The sequence below is a fragment of the Labeo rohita genome, chromosome 15 (assembly GCF_022985175.1).
Source record: "Labeo rohita strain BAU-BD-2019 chromosome 15, IGBB_LRoh.1.0, whole genome shotgun sequence".
Classification (NCBI taxonomy): Eukaryota; Metazoa; Chordata; class Actinopteri; order Cypriniformes; family Cyprinidae; genus Labeo; species Labeo rohita.
Genome location: NC_066883.1, coordinates 37,180,845 through 37,200,562, shown reverse-complemented (window position 1 = coordinate 37,200,562; position 19,718 = coordinate 37,180,845). Strand labels below are relative to the sequence as shown.

The 19,718-nt window shown below is 27.1% G+C and overlaps 1 protein-coding gene across 4 annotated transcripts in view; it reads left to right on the top strand.

The window, feature by feature from the left end:
- The window catches only part of lrfn1 (leucine rich repeat and fibronectin type III domain containing 1), a 216,964-nt gene that overhangs the window by 94,667 nt on the left and 102,579 nt on the right, over nt 1-19,718 (top strand). The window contains exon 1 of one of the 4 annotated variants that reach the window (XM_051129175.1): nt 6,798-7,047. The exons of 2 other annotated variants lie outside the window; for them this stretch is intronic. The gene's annotated coding sequence lies outside the window, so the exon portion shown is untranslated. One more of the 4 variants, XM_051129176.1, reaches the window with a different exon arrangement.

Below are 19,718 nucleotides of genomic sequence, written 5' to 3'. Positions count from 1 at the left end.
ATGGTAGGTGGTTTCTAAGGTGTTACTTTGGCATTCTGAGTGGTTTTCCTGTTGGTTTCTAGGGTGTTGCTATGGCATTCTGAAGGGTTTCTGTTGCTATGGTGTTCTGTGGTGTTTCTTGGTGGTTTCTATGGCATTGCTATAGCATTCTAAGGCGTTGCTAGGTGGTTTCTTGGGTGTTTCCATTGCATTCTGAGTGATTTATGTTGCTATAATGTTCTGAGGGGTTTCTGGTTGGTTTCTAGGGTGTTGCTATGGTTTCAGTTGCTGTGGTGTTCTGAGGTGCTTCTAGGTGGTTTCTAAGGTGTTGCCATGGCATTCTGAAGGGTTTCTGTTGCTATGGTGTTCTGAGGTGTTTCTGGTTGGTTTCTAGGGTGTTGCCATGGTTTCTGTTGCTATGGTGTTCTGATGTGTTTCTTGGTGGTTTCTAAGAATGTGTTTCTATAGCATTCTAAGCGGTTGCAAGGTGGTTTCTATGGTGTTGCCATGGCATTAGGAAGGGTTTCTGTTGCTATGGCGTTCTGAGGGGTTTCTGTTGCTATGGTGATCTGAGGGGTTTTCCTGTTGGTTTCTATGGCGTTGCTATAGCATTCTAAAGGGTTGCTAGGTGGTTTCTTGGGTGTTTCCATGACATTCTGAAGGGTTTCTGTTGGTATGGTGTTCTAAGGGGTTTCTAGTCGGTTTCTAGGGTGTTGCTATAGCATTCTAAGGGGTTGCTAGGTGGTTTCTAGGGTGTTGCTATGGTTTTAGTTGCTGTGGTGTTCTAAGGTGCTTCTAGGTGGTTTCTAAGGTGCTGCCCATGGCATTCTGAAGGGTTTCTGTTGCTATGGTGTTCTGAGGTGTTTCTTGGTGGTTTCCATGGCGTTGCTATAGCATTCTAAGGCGTTGCTAGGTGGTTTCTTGGGTGTTTCCATTGCATTTTGAGTGATTTATGTTGCTATAATATTCTGAGGTGTTTCTGGTTGGTTTCTAGGGTGTTGCTATGGTTTCAGTTGCTGTGTTGTTCTGAGGTGCTTTTAGGTGGTTTCTAAGGTGTTGCCATGGCATTCTGAAGGGTTTCTGATGCTATGGTGTTCTGAGGTGTTTCTTGGTGGTTTCTAGGGTGTTGCTATAGCATTCTAATGGGTTGCTGGGTGGTTTCTTGGGTGTTTCCATGGCATTTTGAGGGGTTTAAGTTGTTATGATCTTCTGAGGGGTTTCTGTTTGGTTTCTAGGGTGTTGCTGTGGTTTCAGTTGCTATGGTCTTCTGAAGTGCTTGTAGGTGGTTTCTAAGGTGTTGCCATGGCATTCTGAGGGGCTTATGTTGCTGTGATGTTCTGAGGGGTTTCTTGGTGGTTACTGGGGCGTTGCTATGGTTTCAGCTGCTATGGTGTTCTGAGAGATTTCTAGGTGGTTTCTAGGGCATTGCTGTAGTGTTCTAAGGAGTTGCTAGGTGGTTTCTAGGGTGTTGCTATGGCATTCCGAGGGGTTTCCCAGGGCATTGCAATAACAATCTAAGGGGTTTCTGTTGCTATGGTATTCTGAAGTGTTTCTAGGTGCATTCTAGGTTGTTGTTATGGTGTTCTGCAGGGTTGCTAGGTGGCTTCAATGGAGTTGCTATGGTGATCAGAGGGCTTTCTGTTGCTATGGTGTTCTGAGGGGTTTCTAGGGCGTTGATATGATGTTCTGAGGGTTTTTTGTTGCTATGGTGTTCTGAGGAATTGCTAAGTGAATAATAGGTAGAAGTTACAAACAAAGGGCATTTCTGGTTGCTATGGAAATTTTAAGTGTTCTAAGTGGTTTCTAGGGTGTTGCTATGGCATTCCGAGGGGTTGCTAGGTGATTCGTAGCTAGAAGTTACACATGGAAGTTTAATAGTTTTCAGAAAGTGTTTAGATCACTAACCCTAGGCATTAGTAATTGTAATGGTTACCTAACAATCAGCACTAGTTAATGTCTAAAGGGAGCAATCTTTGATCATTGATGTTTATGTTTTAGGGCTGGTTTCAGACGGCTGGTTATCCAGCAGAGCCATTGTTCCCGTACGGCCTGTTATCTCTGCAACCTCCCACAACCCCCTGCGGATTTCCCAGCATGCCCTGCGCCTGATGCTATAATTTTTCTGGGCTCTGCTGGGAACTCGGGGTCGTAGTTACGGTCTCTCTCTCTCTCTAATGGACGAGAGACACAGACGGACAAACACAGACAGAGCTCAGTCCTTGTGGTTAGAGCACGCGTGGGGTTTGCTCGAGAAATAATTGTTGTAGATGACGAGAGCTGCTTACCCGTAATCCAGCAGCCCGTGTTCATCTGGGAACGACGCTCTTTGATGACACACTGAAGGTGTAAAGAGCCATCGGAGTGGCGGTTTGGGTCTTGTTTACCCGTCATGCCGGCGATGAGCCAGACGGGCTTTGTGTTATTGATCGGCGGGACTGATGTGGGATGATTCCTGCGGAGGATTACGGAGCGCTGCACGTCTCCAGTCCTTCTCTTCTCAAATAGCAGGCCTGTCATTCACTTCCTGTCATTCACACAAACTCATAACACTCCAATTCGCTTTCACTGTGTAAATCAACTGATCAGATCATCTGCTAAACTTCTTGTGTACCACAGCGTAAAGAAAGTCATATTGGATTTTCTGACCCAAGACATATAACTCTGAATTGGGTAGATCCCAGAGGGAAAAAAACATATTGTTATTATTATTGTTATTATTATTATTATTGTCACATGCTACAGTAGCAATATAATAAAAAAGGATAATAATAATAGTAATAATAATGATAATAATAATAATAATAATAATTATTATTATTATTATTATTATTATTATTTATTATTATTATTATATTAGTTTTTATTTTACAGTACAATATTATTGCAATAGAAATATGATATAATTATAAAAAAAATGTGAATTAAATTTCATTTATGATCATTTATAATCAACTACAATAATATGTTTTTATGTATTTACAATGGCATTAATGCAATAGTAATAAAATTATAATATTTAATTATAAATTTATAAAAGTATAATTGATACAATTAAATTTGTATTGTTGTTGATGTTAAATACTTATTTATTTTTATTTATTTTTTTTCAGTGATGGCTTCATTAATGGCGTTTTTTTTTATATATAAATAAATACTTATTTTATGCCACAATACTATTATTGTAGTAGTAATTATAAAAAAATACTAAAATTATGATAAAATAATAATAATTTAAGAGTAGTAAAATAGAATCATAAATTTATTTGGAATTATTATTATTATTATTATTTACTTCTAATTATGGTACAATACTATTATTGTAATAGTAATTATAATAAAATACAAAAATTACGATAAAATTATAAAAATTTAAGAGTAGTGAAATAGAATAATACATTTATTTTTTAATAATAATAATACTTTATTATTATTATTATTGTTATTGTTATTACTACTACTACTATTTATTTCTAATTATGGTACAGTACTATTATTGTAATAGTAATTATAATAAAATACCAAAATTATAATAAAATTCTAATAATTTAAGAGTAGTAAAACAGAATAATACATTGATTTTGAATAATAATAATAATAATAGTAATAATAAAAATAAAAATAATAATAATAATAATAATAATAAAAATAATAATAATATATTTTTGTAATTACCGAAATTATGATTATAAAAGTAAAATTTTAGAATAGTAAATTACTCTAAATAGTACTTTTATTATTTCAGAAGATAGAATAGTAGAAGTACTTTGAATAATAATAAAGTACTATTCTTAAATTATTATAATTTTATTATCATAATTTTAGTATTTAGTAATAATAATAATAATACATTTTTATGACAAAATTATCATTATTTTATAATTATCCTATTAAAGGGATTCTAAGCAGACCTGCATACGTTTGTGTCATTGCGAACAGCCTTTAACCTGGAGATGTGCTTTATGGTTTGTTGAGTATGTTTGATGGGTTTTTATCATCATAGTGCAGGATTTTCTGTTTTTATTGCTCTGTATAGATGCCTCATGATCTGTTGGTCCGGTCTGGATGAACAATCAGAATCCGCTTTGCTTCACTGCTTCCCCTCTATTGTCTTCTTTCAATTTACACTTGAATGGCGTTGGATATGAAGCTTTTAATTTTGGAGGAGCAGCGGCGGGGCAGCAGTGTGTGAGCGGGGCACGGGAAGGTCAACGCATTCAGCAGATGAGATGAAATTCATAAATTCATTCAGATTTGCCAGGCCTGACGGTCTTTATATGGAGTTGACCGCAGCTTCAGACTGGAAGCGCTGCTCCTTTGTTACCGGCCATTTAGCCAATTTTTGTCTTTTATCCATTTGAAAGCGACTAACAGGGACAGTTGGTCTTTTGCTAGAGGTCATAATGGTGATAAATCAGGGTTTGGTCTCAGTAACTCGCACAGAAGAGATTAAATATAAAAGTCTCTAGCCGTACAGACATCACAGCTGGAGCCAAAGCTTATATCAGAAATTAAACGTTTTTGGGAGAACCTGGTTTGCTCAACAAGAAGTTGAAGGACTTGTCCTATTTTTAAATATGCTTTTAATGCTATTTTAAATCCCAAAAATGAAGTGTGATTTGTTATTTGCTGTTGGAATAAATTGCAAATATTTTATTTTTATTATAGTATGTTTTTTTCCCCTTAAAGAGTTATATGGAATTGGATGTAAAAATTGTATTAAATATTTTATTAAATAAATAAATCATTATTATAAATATTATATATCTCATATCCTATTTATATCTCTATTTTATTACTTATTTGTATGCATTACAGTAAATTGCATTATATTATAGTAATTGTTTTGAATGAAATGGACTTGATTTGTTTATTATTTGATTATTTTTAAATAAATATTTTAGTTACTTATTTTATTTGTATTTTTATTATTTATTTCTAACTGTAAACCCCACTTAATTGCTATTTATTTATTTAATAAAATATTTAATATCTTATATCCTATGAATATTATAGACCTTATATCTTTTATATATATATATATATAATTTGCTTATTTGTATTTGTTTATTACAGTAAATTGCATTATAATATAGTATTTTTTTAATGAAATGGACTTGATTTGTTTGTTTATTATTTAATTATTTCTAAATAAATATTTTAGTTACTTATTTTATTTGTATTTTTATTATTTATTTCAAACAGTAATATTTAATTATGTTATAACCTTTTTTTCCACTTAAAGGGTTCTTAAAATAATGGTGTGGACTTATATTTATAATTACTATTTATATATTTAACAAAATATTTATTTAATATTAATTTATTTATATTAATTTAATATCCTATATCCTATATATCCTATGAATTTTATAGATCTTATATCCTACATATATCTCTATTTTATTCGTCTTTTGTATTTATTTATTTTAGTAATATGTATTATATAATAGTAATTTTTGAATGAAATGGACTATTTGTTTATTTAATTATTTATAAATAAATAAATAAATAAATATTTTTATTATTTATTTACAAGTAAATAAATATTTTATTATACTATAGCATTTTTCGCCCTTAAAGGGTTCTTAAAATAATGGTAGGGACCTATATATTATGTGTAATAATATATATTGTATAATAATATATATTTGTAATTATATTGTAATGTATTGATTTAATAAAATACTTAATATGTTATATCCTATGAATATTATTGGTCTTATATCCCATATATATTTCTATTTTAGTTGCTTATTTGCATTTATTTTTTACAGTATATGGTATTTTATGATTTTACAACAGTATTATATATAATAACAGTAATATATATAATTTGCTTATTTATATAATAGTAATCTTTGGATGAAATGGACTTGATTATTTTTTTTTGTTATTTGATTATTTATAAATAAATATTTTAGGTACTTATTTTATTTTATTTTTATTTTTATTTCTAACAGTAAATTGCTAATATTTCATTATATTATAAAATTTTTCACCTTTAAAGGGTTCTTAAAATAATGGCATGGATGTATTTATTTTTTATTTATTTAATAATATATTTAATATCTTACATCCTATGAATATTGTAGATCATATATCCTAAATATCTCTATTCTACTTTCTTATTTGCATTTATTGATTACAATAAATTGTATTATATGAGAGTAATTTTTGAATTAAATTGATTGTTTATTATTTTTATTATTTATTATTTTAAATTACTATTATAATTCATTATATTATAGCATTTTTTAAAGAATGGTAAATAGTAAATAGTTATATTTTTATACATTTTTATTTGTATTATTTCATTTATTACAGTAAACTGCATTTGTATTATTTTCTTAAATAATCTTAAAATAATAAAATCGCCTTGTTTATTATTGTTATCTTATTGTAATAAATAATAAATATTTGTTTTATTTTCTATTTATTTACAGTAATTAGCAAATATTTTATTATAGTTTTTTAACTATATTTTAGTTTTTTACGTTTTGTAAAATATGTTTGTTAGCATGTTATATATAAATATCATATTTATTATTGTTTTTATTTTATTTTATATTTTTCTTTTTTGTTATTACAGTAAATTACAAAAAATTAATTATTACATATATATTTTTTTTTTTTTTTTACATTTACATGTAATCATTTAGTGACTTACAAATGAGAACAATAAATAAAATTTACTTTATTTATTAATTTCAGAGTCGTGATTGTGTTGTTTTTGTTGGTGGCAGCTAGTTAATCTGCCAGTGTCTTAGCATCTGTACGCAGGAGAGGACGGCTGTTAATTAGTGTGACGGTCAGCGGTCACTGGAGCTCTGTGAAAGACACGAGACGCTTGTTGCATGGACAGAACAATCTGTAACCATCTTTCAGCCATTTTACATCATGTTTTCCCAGCAGCAGATGAACACGGCCGGCTCGATCTCGTGCTCACGATGCTGCTCTGCTTTCATAAGCAGAATAAGAGATTCAGCAGGACTCTGTGAATTACCAGGAGAACACAGATGGCGTGAAACCGGCGAGGGTGTGTGTGACGCGTGAAGATGTGTTTTGCAGGTAATTGGTTTTGTGAAAGTGACAGCAGGGCTATTTCATCGGTGTTTTAGTGCTGCTCTTTTCATACGATGAAAGTGGTTCGAGATTTATACTGTCAAGCATCCAAAAAGACAAAGCATCATCGGAGTAGTCCATACAGCTTGTGCGCTATATTCCAGCTCTTCTGTGCCATTTTTAGTGCACTGTTTCTTTAAGACAGGCTTGTGATTTGCGTGATTCGCCGTCTTTCCCGGCCTCATCGCGTCTGATGAATTAACGCAAAAGGAAAAACAGTCCGTAATGAACTAAACCAGCAGAGCTGAACTTCTCCAGACCTTCAGCAGATGCGCTTTTGTGTTTTGTTTTTTTTTTGAGGATGAGGACACTGACAATCCGTCAGCCATCAGAAAACCATTTCCATCTGTGTCTGAACAACTTCCCAGAATGCAGTGCATGAAGCCATAAAATGGTACACTCAATGGTACATTCAAAAGAATGGGGTCAGTAAGATTTTTAATGTTTTTGCTCACCAAGGCTGCGTTTATTTAATCAAAAATACATTAAAAATTGTTTAATAGTTTTATGATTCCAGACTGCTGTTTTCTATGTAAATATCAGTTAAACTGTAATTTATTTCTGTGATCAAAGCTGAATTTTCAGCATCATTACTCCAGTCTTTAGTCACATGATCTTTCAGAAATCATTCTAATATGTTGATTTGTCAAGAACAGCATTTATTTGAAATATGAACTTGTCTTAATGTCTTTATTTTCTAATTTTGAAACATTCAGTAAGCCTGAGGTTTTCATGAAGTGATCTTTTGACGCTGCTAATTATCATTTTTCATATTTTGTATTCATTTTAATACATAAATGGTTCAATTAATAAATTGTAATACAAATAATATATATATATATATTAATAGTAATAGATTCTTTATTATAATAAAAATAATACAAACAAATGTTGTCTTGAATAAAATAAAATACTTGAATAAAATATTATAAACTATTTAATATACTCATCAATATCCCTTAAAACGAATTAAACTAATTATAATGAAACTAATTTTATTATAGTTTTTTCCTGTTAAAGTAATCTTAAAAGAATGGCATGGATTATTTATTATTATTATTATTATTATTATTATTATTATTAATGAATAAATAGATGATAAAATAAATAAATAATAAATGAATGAATATATATCAGAAATATATATAATTTATTTATATTATTAAAAGAATGACTTGGATTATTTAATATTTATTATTATTATTATTATTAATGAATAAATAGATGATAAATAAATAAATAATACGTGAATGAACAAATATATATGAATAATATTTATTAATAATAACAGATTCTTTATTATAATAAAAATAATAAAAAAATTTTGTCTTGAATAAAATAAAATACTTGAATAAAATATTATACACCATTTAATATATGGATTATTTTTTATTATTATTATTATTATTTTTTTAATTAATAAATAGATGATAAAATAAATAAATAATAAATCAATAAACATATATATATATAATTTATTTATATTAATTTATAACAATTTAGTAAATAAATAAATGTATTTAAGATTTCTTAAAATACTATAAACTGGTTAATATACAAACTGGTTATATATCAAAGCTACATTTTCAGCATCATTATTGCTGCACAATATTTTTGTGGAAACCGTCATACATTTTATTTTTCAGGATTCACAGATGAATAGAAAGTCAAAAAGAACAGCATTTATTTGAAATATGAACTTTTTTAAACTAATTTTAAAACATTCAGTAAGCCTGAGGTTTTCATGAAGTGATCTTTTGACACTGGAAATAGTTATTCACTCAGAATTGATTATTTTTCCTGAAACGTCTTTAAAATCCAGCCGTTTAAAGCTCACTGCCCACCTACTCCAGGGAACCTGTCATATTCAGAAGCGAAGTTGAATTGAAGCAGTTTAATGACTTGCTCTGTTTGTGTGTGTGTAATTATGCTTCCCAGCTCACTGGTTCAGACAGTAATGAGTGTGTCAGTGGGAAACAGCATCTCCTCCTGGACCAAACTCTGTCTGAATGCCAGAAAACCAAAGATGGTCACAGTGTCATTCATCCACGATGCTTCACAGGAATCGAATGGGACGCGGCGGCTTAATGTACCGTGAAAACTTGCAACTTTCAGAACTCAGACGTCCTCTGCTGTTCATTACGTCGTTTGGGACGTTTGACATTGTGAAAGAAAGTGTGCATTGATCTTAAAGGAGGTGTCGGATCACGTCGGTGAGAGCTGTTCGTAAGGAAAAGAAAGGAAGGATGGAAGGATGGCGTCTTATTGTGGATTCGCAGGTTTATATAAATAGTGGAGTTGTGATTCTGTCGTGTTTGTGAGGTAAGAAGCTGTTTTTGAAGTTTTGGTCAGTGTGAGACAAATAAACTCCATCTAAACCTTCATATGTCCCTCCGTTGGAGTGCTGAATCAGTCCCGGTTTGAATCAGAGAGGCTAAATTGATACCAGACGGCATTTACCTTCAGTCCTCAGAGGTGAAGAAGCGGCAAAACGGTTTGTTTTATTCTGGATGTTTTAAAGAGGCTAAAAAAGACTGTTTTTAGTGCTGAGACATGACACAGCCATGAAGCATGATTTGCTACTTGCTGTTGGAGTAAATTGCAAAAATGCGATTTTATGGTAATTTTTTCCCCCCTGAATGGCTCTTGAACGAATGGCATGGATTTTTTTATTTATTTATTGGTTTAGTAAATGGATAAATAAATGGCTATGATTACAAAAAAAAAAATAAATAAATAAATAAAAGTATAGTATTTATATATACAGTATACAATAATATAGAATACAGTAAAATAGTTAATATACTCATTAATACCCCATAAATATTTCAATTTATTATAATTTTCTTTCTTTATTTATTTTCAGGTAAAGTATTCTTAAAAGAATGGCGTGACTTATTATTATTATTAATTATTAATCATTAATTATTATTATTATTAGAAATGGACAAATAGTTATGGTAAGATCAATATTAAAAATATTATAAATGTAGTAAAATAAATATATAATGTTAATTATATATTATATAAGAAAGAAAGAAAGAAAGAAAAATAAATAAATAAATAAATAAAGACACAAAATGTTTTTAAGGTCCCTTAAAATACTGGTTAATGTACTCACTAATACCTCATTATTATTATTATTATTATTATTATTATTATAAATGAATAAGTAGTTATGGTCAAATAATATTAAAAATATAATATATAATGTTTATAATGTATATAATAACTTAAAGAAATATAACAAATATAGCAAAATAAATATTTATAATAACTCATTAATAAATAATACAGTTACTATTATTATTATTTCTATTATTATTATAAATTTCTAAATATTTATGATAAAATAAATAATACAAAATAATAAATAAATATTATAAGTGTAATAAATAAATAAATATATATATATATATATATATATATATATATATAATGTTTATAAAAACTTAAAGAAATAAAAAAATAACAAAATAAATATTTATAATAATTCTTAAATATTTTTTTTAAGATCCCTTAAATACTATAGTTACTATTATTATTATTAATATTACTTAATAAATATTTATGATAAAATAAATAATACAACATAAATAAAGAAATGTTTTTAAGATCCCTTAAAATATGATAAACTGGTTAATGTACTCATTTATACCTTTTAAAATGGCTTACATCACACATTTCATTGTATTTTACTGTTATTATAAGATAGGTTTTTGGGCATGTTAGATTATTATTATTATTATTTTTATTATTATAAATGAATACGTAGTTAAGGTAAAATAACAAAAATATTATAAACGTAATATAATAAATATATAATGTTTATAATAACTATAACAAATATAGCAAAATAAGTATTTATAATCATTCATTAATAAATAACTTTTAAAGATCCCTTAAATACTGTAGTTACAATTTTTATTACTATTACTATTATTAGTATTATTATTATTATTATTATTATTATTATAAATTAATAAATATTTATGAATAAATAAATAAATAAATGTTTTTAAGATCCCTTAAAATACAATAAACTGGTTAATGTACTCATTAATACCTTTTAAAATGTCTTACATCACACATTTCATTGTATTTTACTGTTTTTTTAAGATGTATATAGGTTTTTGGGCATCTTAGATTATTATTATTATTATAAATAAGTTATGATAAAAAATAAACAATACAAATATGAAATAAATATAATTAAAAAAATATTATTTAATAATAACAAAGTTTATTATGATTAATTAAAAATATTTAAAAAAATACTTTCTTTTAGGAATGGCGTGACTTATTATTATTATTAATTATTAATCATTAATTATTATTATTATTAGAAATGGACAAATAGTTATGGTAAGATCAATATTAAAAATATTATAAATGTAGTAAAATAAATATACAATGTTAATTATATATTATATAAGAAAGAAAGAAAGAAAAATAAATAAATAAATAAAGACACAAAATGTTTTTAAGATCCCTTAAAATACTGGTTAATGTACTCACTAATACCTCATTATTATTATTATTATTATTATTATTATAAATGAATAAGTAGTTATGGTCAAATAATATTAAAAATATAATATATAATGTTTATAATGTATATAATAACTTAAAGAAATATAACAAATATAGCAAAATAAATATTTATAATAACTCATTAATAAATAATACAGTTACTATTATTATTATTTCTATTATTATTATAAATTTCTAAATATTTATGATAAAATAAATAATACAAAATAATAAATAAATATTATAAGTGTAATAAATAAATAAATATATATATATATATATATATATATAATGTTTATAAAAACTTAAAGAAATAAAAAAATAACAAAATAAATATTTATAATAATTCTTAAATATTTTTTTAAGATCCCTTAAATACTATAGTTACTATTATTATTATTAATATTACTTAATAAATATTAATGATAAAATAAATAATACAACATAAATAAAGAAATGTTTTTAAGATCCCTTAAAATATGATAAACTGGTTAATGTACTCATTTATACCTTTTAAAATGGCTTACATCACACATTTCATTGTATTTTACTGTTATTATAAGATAGGTTTTTGGGCATGTTAGATTATTATTATTATTTTTATTATTATAAATGAATACGTAGTTAAGGTAAAATAACAAAAATATTATAAACGTAATATAATAAATATATAATGTTTATAATAACTTAACTATAACAAATATAGCAAAATAAGTATTTATAATCATTCATTAATAAATAACTTTTAAAGATCCCTTAAATACTGTAGTTACAATTTTTATTACTATTACTATTATTAGTATTATTATTATTATTATTATAAATCAATAAATATTTATGAATAAATAAATAAATAAATGTTTTTAAGATCCCTTAAAATACAATAAACTGGTTAATTTACTCATTAATACCTTTTAAAATGTCTTACATCACACATTTCATTGTATTTTACTGTTTTTTTTAAGATGTATATAGGTTTTTGGGCATCTTAGATTATTATTATTATTATAAATAAGTTATGATAAAAAATAAACAATACAAATATGAAATAAATATAATAAAAAAATATTATTTAATAATAACAAAGTTTATTATGATTAATTAAAAATATTTAAAAAAAATACTTTCTTTTAGGAATGGCGTGACTTATTATTATTATTAATTATTAATCATTAATTATTATTATTATTAGAAATGGACAAATAGTTATGGTAAGATCAATATTAAAAATATTATAAATGTAGTAAAATAAATATATAATGTTAATTATATATTATATAAGAAAGAAAGAAAGAAAAATAAATAAATAAATAAAGACACAAAATGTTTTTAAGATCCCTTAAAATACTGGTTAATGTACTCACTAATACCTCATTATTATTATTATTATTATTATTATTATTATAAATGAATAAGTAGTTATGGTCAAATAATATTAAAAATATAATATATAATGTTTATAATGTATATAATAACTTAAAGAAATATAACAAATATAGCAAAATAAATATTTATAATAACTCATTAATAAATAATACAGTTACTATTATTATTATTTCTATTATTATTATAAATTTCTAAATATTTATGATAAAATAAATAATACAAAATAATAAATAAATATTATAAGTGTAATAAATAAATAAATATATATATATATATATATATATATATATATAAATGTTTATAAAAACTTAAAGAAATAAAAAAAACAACAAAATAAATATTTATAATAATTCTTAAATATTTTTTTAGATCCCTTAAATACTATAGTTACTATTATTATTATTAATATTACTTAATAAATATTAATGATAAAATAAATAATACAACATAAATAAAGAAATGTTTTTAAGATCCCTTAAAATATGATAAACTGGTTAATGTACTCATTTATACCTTTTAAAATGGCTTACATCACACATTTCATTGTATTTTACTGTTATTATAAGATAGGTTTTTGGGCATGTTAGATTATTATTATTATTTTTATTATTATAAATGAATACGTAGTTAAGGTAAAATAACAAAAATATTATAAACGTAATATAATAAATATATAATGTTTATAATAACTTAACTATAACAAATATAGCAAAATAAGTATTTATAATCATTCATTAATAAATAACTTTTAAAGATCCCTTAAATACTGTAGTTACAATTTTTATTACTATTACTATTATTAGTATTATTATTATTATTATTATAAATCAATAAATATTTATGAATAAATAAATAAATAAATGTTTTTAAGATCCCTTAAAATACAATAAACTGGTTAATTTACTCATTAATACCTTTTAAAATGTCTTACATCACACATTTCATTGTATTTTACTGTTTTTTTTAAGATGTATATAGGTTTTTGGGCATCTTAGATTATTATTATTATTATAAATAAGTTATGATAAAAAATAAACAATACAAATATGAAATAAATATAATAAAAAAATATTATTTAATAATAACAAAGTTTATTATGATTAATTAAAAATATTTAAAAAAAAAAATACTTTCTTTTAGGAATGGCGTGACTTATTATTATTATTAATTATTAATCATTAATTATTATTATTATTAGAAATGGACAAATAGTTATGGTAAGATCAATATTAAAAATATTATAAATGTAGTAAAATAAATATATAATGTTAATTATATATTATATAAGAAAGAAAGGTTTAATGTTCGCAATTTTTAATTGCGAACATTAAAAATGGTTAATGTTCGCAATTCTCCTTAAAACAGCTCACATCACACCTTTCATTGCATTTTACTGTTATTATGAGCTGTTTATGAAGTTTTGGTCAGTGTGAGATGAACAAACTCATCTCATACCTTCATAATATCCTCCATTTGAGTGTTGAATCAGTCCCAGCATGAATCAGAGACGCTAAAATTAATAACAGACGGCATTTACCTTCAATCCACAGAGGGAAAGAACAGCTTATTTTATTCTGGAGCTTTGAAAGGCTGGAAAATGGACTGTTAAAGTAAATTATGACTGTTTTTGCTGCAAAAATCCTTAATAATTTTGCAAGTGGACTGGAGGGAAAAGAGTAAAAAGCAATGAGAGGTGTGATGTGAGCCATTTAGAGGAGTATTAATGAGTATATTAACCGCTTGAATATAAAAACCGCTCTTCTTTATCTGCGTGATTGTTCTGGTTTTAAGGGCCATTGGTTTTACGGCTCTCTGAACTCTTTAAATCATCACTTAGGAGGAGGATATTCAACATACAGTACAGTAGTTTCCCACTTTGGGACACTTTCACGCAATATTGAACATGCTATGATTTTAGAAATGAGAAGTATGAAAATTATTTGCAGTATCATGAGTGTTTTTTTAAAGGAGAAGTCCACTTCCAGAACAACAATTTACAAATAATTTACTCACCCCCTTGTCATCCAAGATGTTCGTGTCTTTCTGTCTTCAGTCGTAAAGAAATTATGTTTTTTGAGGAAAGCATTTCAGGATTTTTCTTCATATAATGGACTTCATTGGTGCCCCAATTTTGAACTTCCAAAATGTAGTTTAAATGCAGCTTCAAAGGCTCTAAATGATCCCAGCCGAGGAAGAAGGGTCTTATCTAGCGAAACGATCGCTCATTTTTTTCGGAAAATAAAAATGTGTATACTTTTTAAGCACAAAAGCTGGTGTAGCACAGGCTCTGGGATGCGCATTCTTGAACGATTCATTCATTTTGAATGAATCTTTAATGTGACTCTGGAAGAACGAGTCGTCTCGGGGAGTGATTCGTTCAGTCACGCATGCGCAACATCCTATTATGTTGTGCTGGAATTAGTTCACCTGTTTCGAGTCTTCGGGTTGGGGCTGTCACGTGTAGTGGTGCAACGGTGTACAAAACACAGTTCGGATCACGTACGGTTTTTGAGTCACGGATCGGACCATTTTTCGGATCAGCAAGTGAGTCAAATGTAATTAGCTTTCCATTTATTACAAGAACAGATGGCAAGAAACTTTTGGTTTTATCAGAAATAACTTAAATAAAATAAAATACAAAAATAAAATCAAGAAATAACCAGCTAAATAAATTAAATATTAAAAAAAAAAAAAAAATTCAATACTTCAATACTTCAATTGAAAAACAACCTGAGACCTGAAAACAGACCAAACCTTATAATGACAAATTTGCAGGGGGTACGGTACGGTACAGCACGGTACTTTTTTTTGGTACATTACTCTCTGTGTAATAACAAACATTTATATAAAAAATAAGTTGAAAAATCTCAATTTCAACATTTTAAACAATAGGGCCCTACAATCTTTTTTTTTTCTCTCTCTTTTTAGAAATTCTTTTTTAAATTTTTCTGATAATCAAATACAGGCATTACACATTTATTTACTTTTAATGAAATGAAAATTAAACCCTTTTATTTGCTGCCAAACCAACATTTTTTTCTGTTATTTCTGTTATTATTATAATTTCTGCATTTAATTGTTTTATTTAAAATTGCCAGAAATATGAATATTTAAACACCTACATTACACTGTACAAAAGTAATACAAGACTAATACATTTCTGCTACATGTTAATCATTACCTTCTTTTTTTAACGGGTTGCTGGTTAGTTTTTGTGTGTATACACTATGATATGATGCTAATTTTCTCAAATGAACCAGTAAAATTTACATGAAGTGACTCTTACAGCAGTTCTTGGAGATTACGTTTAGGATTACCAGGAGCGGGCCGCCCCCTTAATACAATGGCAGGGGAAACACTGTAATCTACAAGTTTTAAAAACGAGTTAATCCGCGGCTCACATGCGTTCCGAACCCTGGGTCGTGATCCGCACAAATCACGGATCAACCGCGATCCGTTGCACACCTAGTCACTTATTTTCTCCTACAACTTCAGCTTTTTGTTTGTAAACAGCGTTTGACTTACTTGCACTTTCTTAGTCTTTGCGCGTTCGCTTTGCTGAACGAATCACTCCCCAAGACGACTCGTTCTTCCCGAGTCACATTAAAGATTCATTCAAAATGAACGAATCGTTCAAGAACGACCCATCACTAATTCGTAGCGTCGTGGACGTGCATCCCAGAGCCTGTGCTACACCAGCTTTTGTGTTTAAAAAGTATACAAATTTTTATTTTTCGAAAACAATGACCGATCGCTTCGCTAGATAAAACCCTTCTTCCTAATGTACTCATTAATGGCTTTTAAAGTGGCTTACATCACACATTTCATTGTATTTTACTGTTATTATAAGATGTATGTACGTTTTTATGTTAATTTTTTTATTATAATTGTTATTATTATTAATTACTAAATAAGTTATGATAAAAATAAATAATACAAATATGAAATAAATATAATAAAAATAGTATTTAATAATAACAAATTTTATTATGATTAAATAAAAATATAAACAAATAAATACTGTCTTGTAAGAACCCTTAATATACTATAAACTGGTTTATGTTCTCATTAATACTCCTTAAAACAGCTCACATCACACCTTTCATTGCATTTTACTGTTATTATGAGACTCCCTGGGACGACTCGTTCTTCCTGAGTCACATTGAAGATTCGTTCAAAATGAACTAATTTATAGCGTCGTGGACGCGCATCCCAGAACCTGTGCTACACAAGCTTTTGTGTTTAAAAAGTATACAAATTTTTATTTTCCGAAAACAATGACTGATCGTTTCGCTAGATAAGACCCTTCTTCCTCAGCTGGGATCGTTTAGAGCCTTTGAAGCTGCATTTAAACTACATTTTGGAAGTTCAAAATCAGGGCACCATATCAGTCCATTATATGGAGAAAAATCCTGAAATGTTTTCCTCAAAAACCATAATTTCTTCACGACTGAAGACAGAAAGACATGAACATTTTTGATGACAAGGGGGTGAGTAAATTATTTGTAAATTGTTGTTCTGAAAGTGGACTTCTCCCTAAAGAGAAGCCCTTCATCGTGCTTCTTGTGCTGGTGTTTCACGGGACGTCCTGTTGAAGGTCATTGGTAGCACACGGGTATAACAGCATCTTGATTTCACCGCCAGCTGTTTAAGATCCAAAGGTCAAGACTCTGTTTACGGCGAACACAATACTTGCTGACAAGCAGGTTCGTTTGTGTTGTAAAATCTACTTTTTTATATATTTTTAGGGTTTGTTTGGCCAAAAACATGATTACGGCTGCGTTGCATCAGTGTTTCGCTCAGATGTAAAATGTAAGCGTCTGTGTTGACGCATGTTGCCTGTGTGTGTGGAGCTGAACGTGATTCATTAGTGATTTTGTTGGCATGGGATGGTGCTGGTGTTACACTGGGATGACAGATAAAGGATCACAGTGTCACTAATGATATTTAGATGTTGTTTTGTACAGAAAGGCCAGAATGTGTTTGTTTTGGTATGATCGTACTGACTTTTCAGTAGCGAGTTTATTGCTCACCTGTTTGTGAAAATCTTTTCCAGTAGCAGGGTTATTATGGGTAACTAAAAACGAAAAATTACAAAAAAATGTCATTACTTGACATAAACGTAAACAGAAATAAAAAGAGTCTCAAAAAGTTATCAGTTCATTTTTGTGTAGTTTAAGTTTTAAAAAAAATAAAAATAAAATTCAGTTAAAACTGTATAGACAAAAAAATAAAGAACTAAATGCCAAAATGCACAAAAATGACTAAAATGTTAACTAAAATCGAAAATAGAAAAATAAAATCTAATTCGAAATACTGACAAAACTATGTTGTACTATGCTAAAAAAATGACAAATACTAATAAAATTTACAAAAATAAATTACTAAAAAAACAATAACTAAAACTTTAACTATAATTAGAATAAAACCAGAAAATAGACAAATTAAAATCTAATTCGAAATACTGACAAAACTATGTTGTATCTAATTCAAAATCCGATTCAAAATAGTGGAAAAAACTATAATGTTATGCTATATTAATAAAATGACAAATAGTAGAAAAATTACAATGACGCACAAGATTAATACTAAAATGAACTAGAATTAAAATAAAAAACAGAAAAATAAATAAAACTAATTTACAAAACTATAATGCTATACTATACTAATAAATTGACAATGCTAATAGAAATGATAATGATGCAACAAGATTACTACAAAACAAACTAAAATTAAAATGAAACCAGAAAAAAATATTTAAAAAATAAAAAAACAATAAAAAAATATGTGTAAAAATATAAAACTATAATGCTATACTATACTAATAAAATAATAATGCTAATACAAATTATAATGATGCACAAGATTTCTACAAAAACAAACTAAAATTAAAATGAAACCAGAAAAATAATATAGATATTTTTAATAAAAAAACAATATTTTTTTAAATAAAAATATTTTAAAAATATTAAACTATAATGCTATAGTGTACTAATAAAATAACAAATAAAAAAAAAATGCAGCAACAAAACAAAATTACTAGAACTAAAATTAAAAAGAAAAAATGAAATCTTTAAAAAATATATTGATAAAAACTAAAATGCTCAACTCTAATGCAAAAACTATAAAATCATAATGTATATCAGTGATACTAAAATACTAGTGTTAATAAATTGCTGTTTTTTTGTTATTTTATTGCACATACATCTATAAAATATTCAGATATGCTCTTTTTCTCTTGAGTAGCTTTGCGAAATCTGATTCATTTTAGTGAATCAGTTCACTTCAATGGAAGATTCACTGATTCATTTGCGTATCTGATAAGAAAACTATTTAATTAAACACTGCTGCAAAAAAAAAACGCTGTACTTTTGAACTTTGTTCATCAAAGAATGATGAAAAATAAAATGTATCACTGTGTCCACAAAAAACACTGATACATTTTATTCTTCAACGTTCTTTGATGAACAAAGTTCTAAAGAACAGTGTTTATTTGTAACATCATAAATGTAACATTCTAAACTGACACTTTTGATCAATTTAATGCATCCCTGATGACTAAAACTATTTGTTGAAGAACAAAAAATCAAACTTATTTGCCTAAATAATGCTTAAAATGAATCATCCTGCAGACAGCGAACAAAATAGATCGTCAGTCCTGTTTCCTCGTGTTTTATTCTCCTACGTGTCATAAAGCA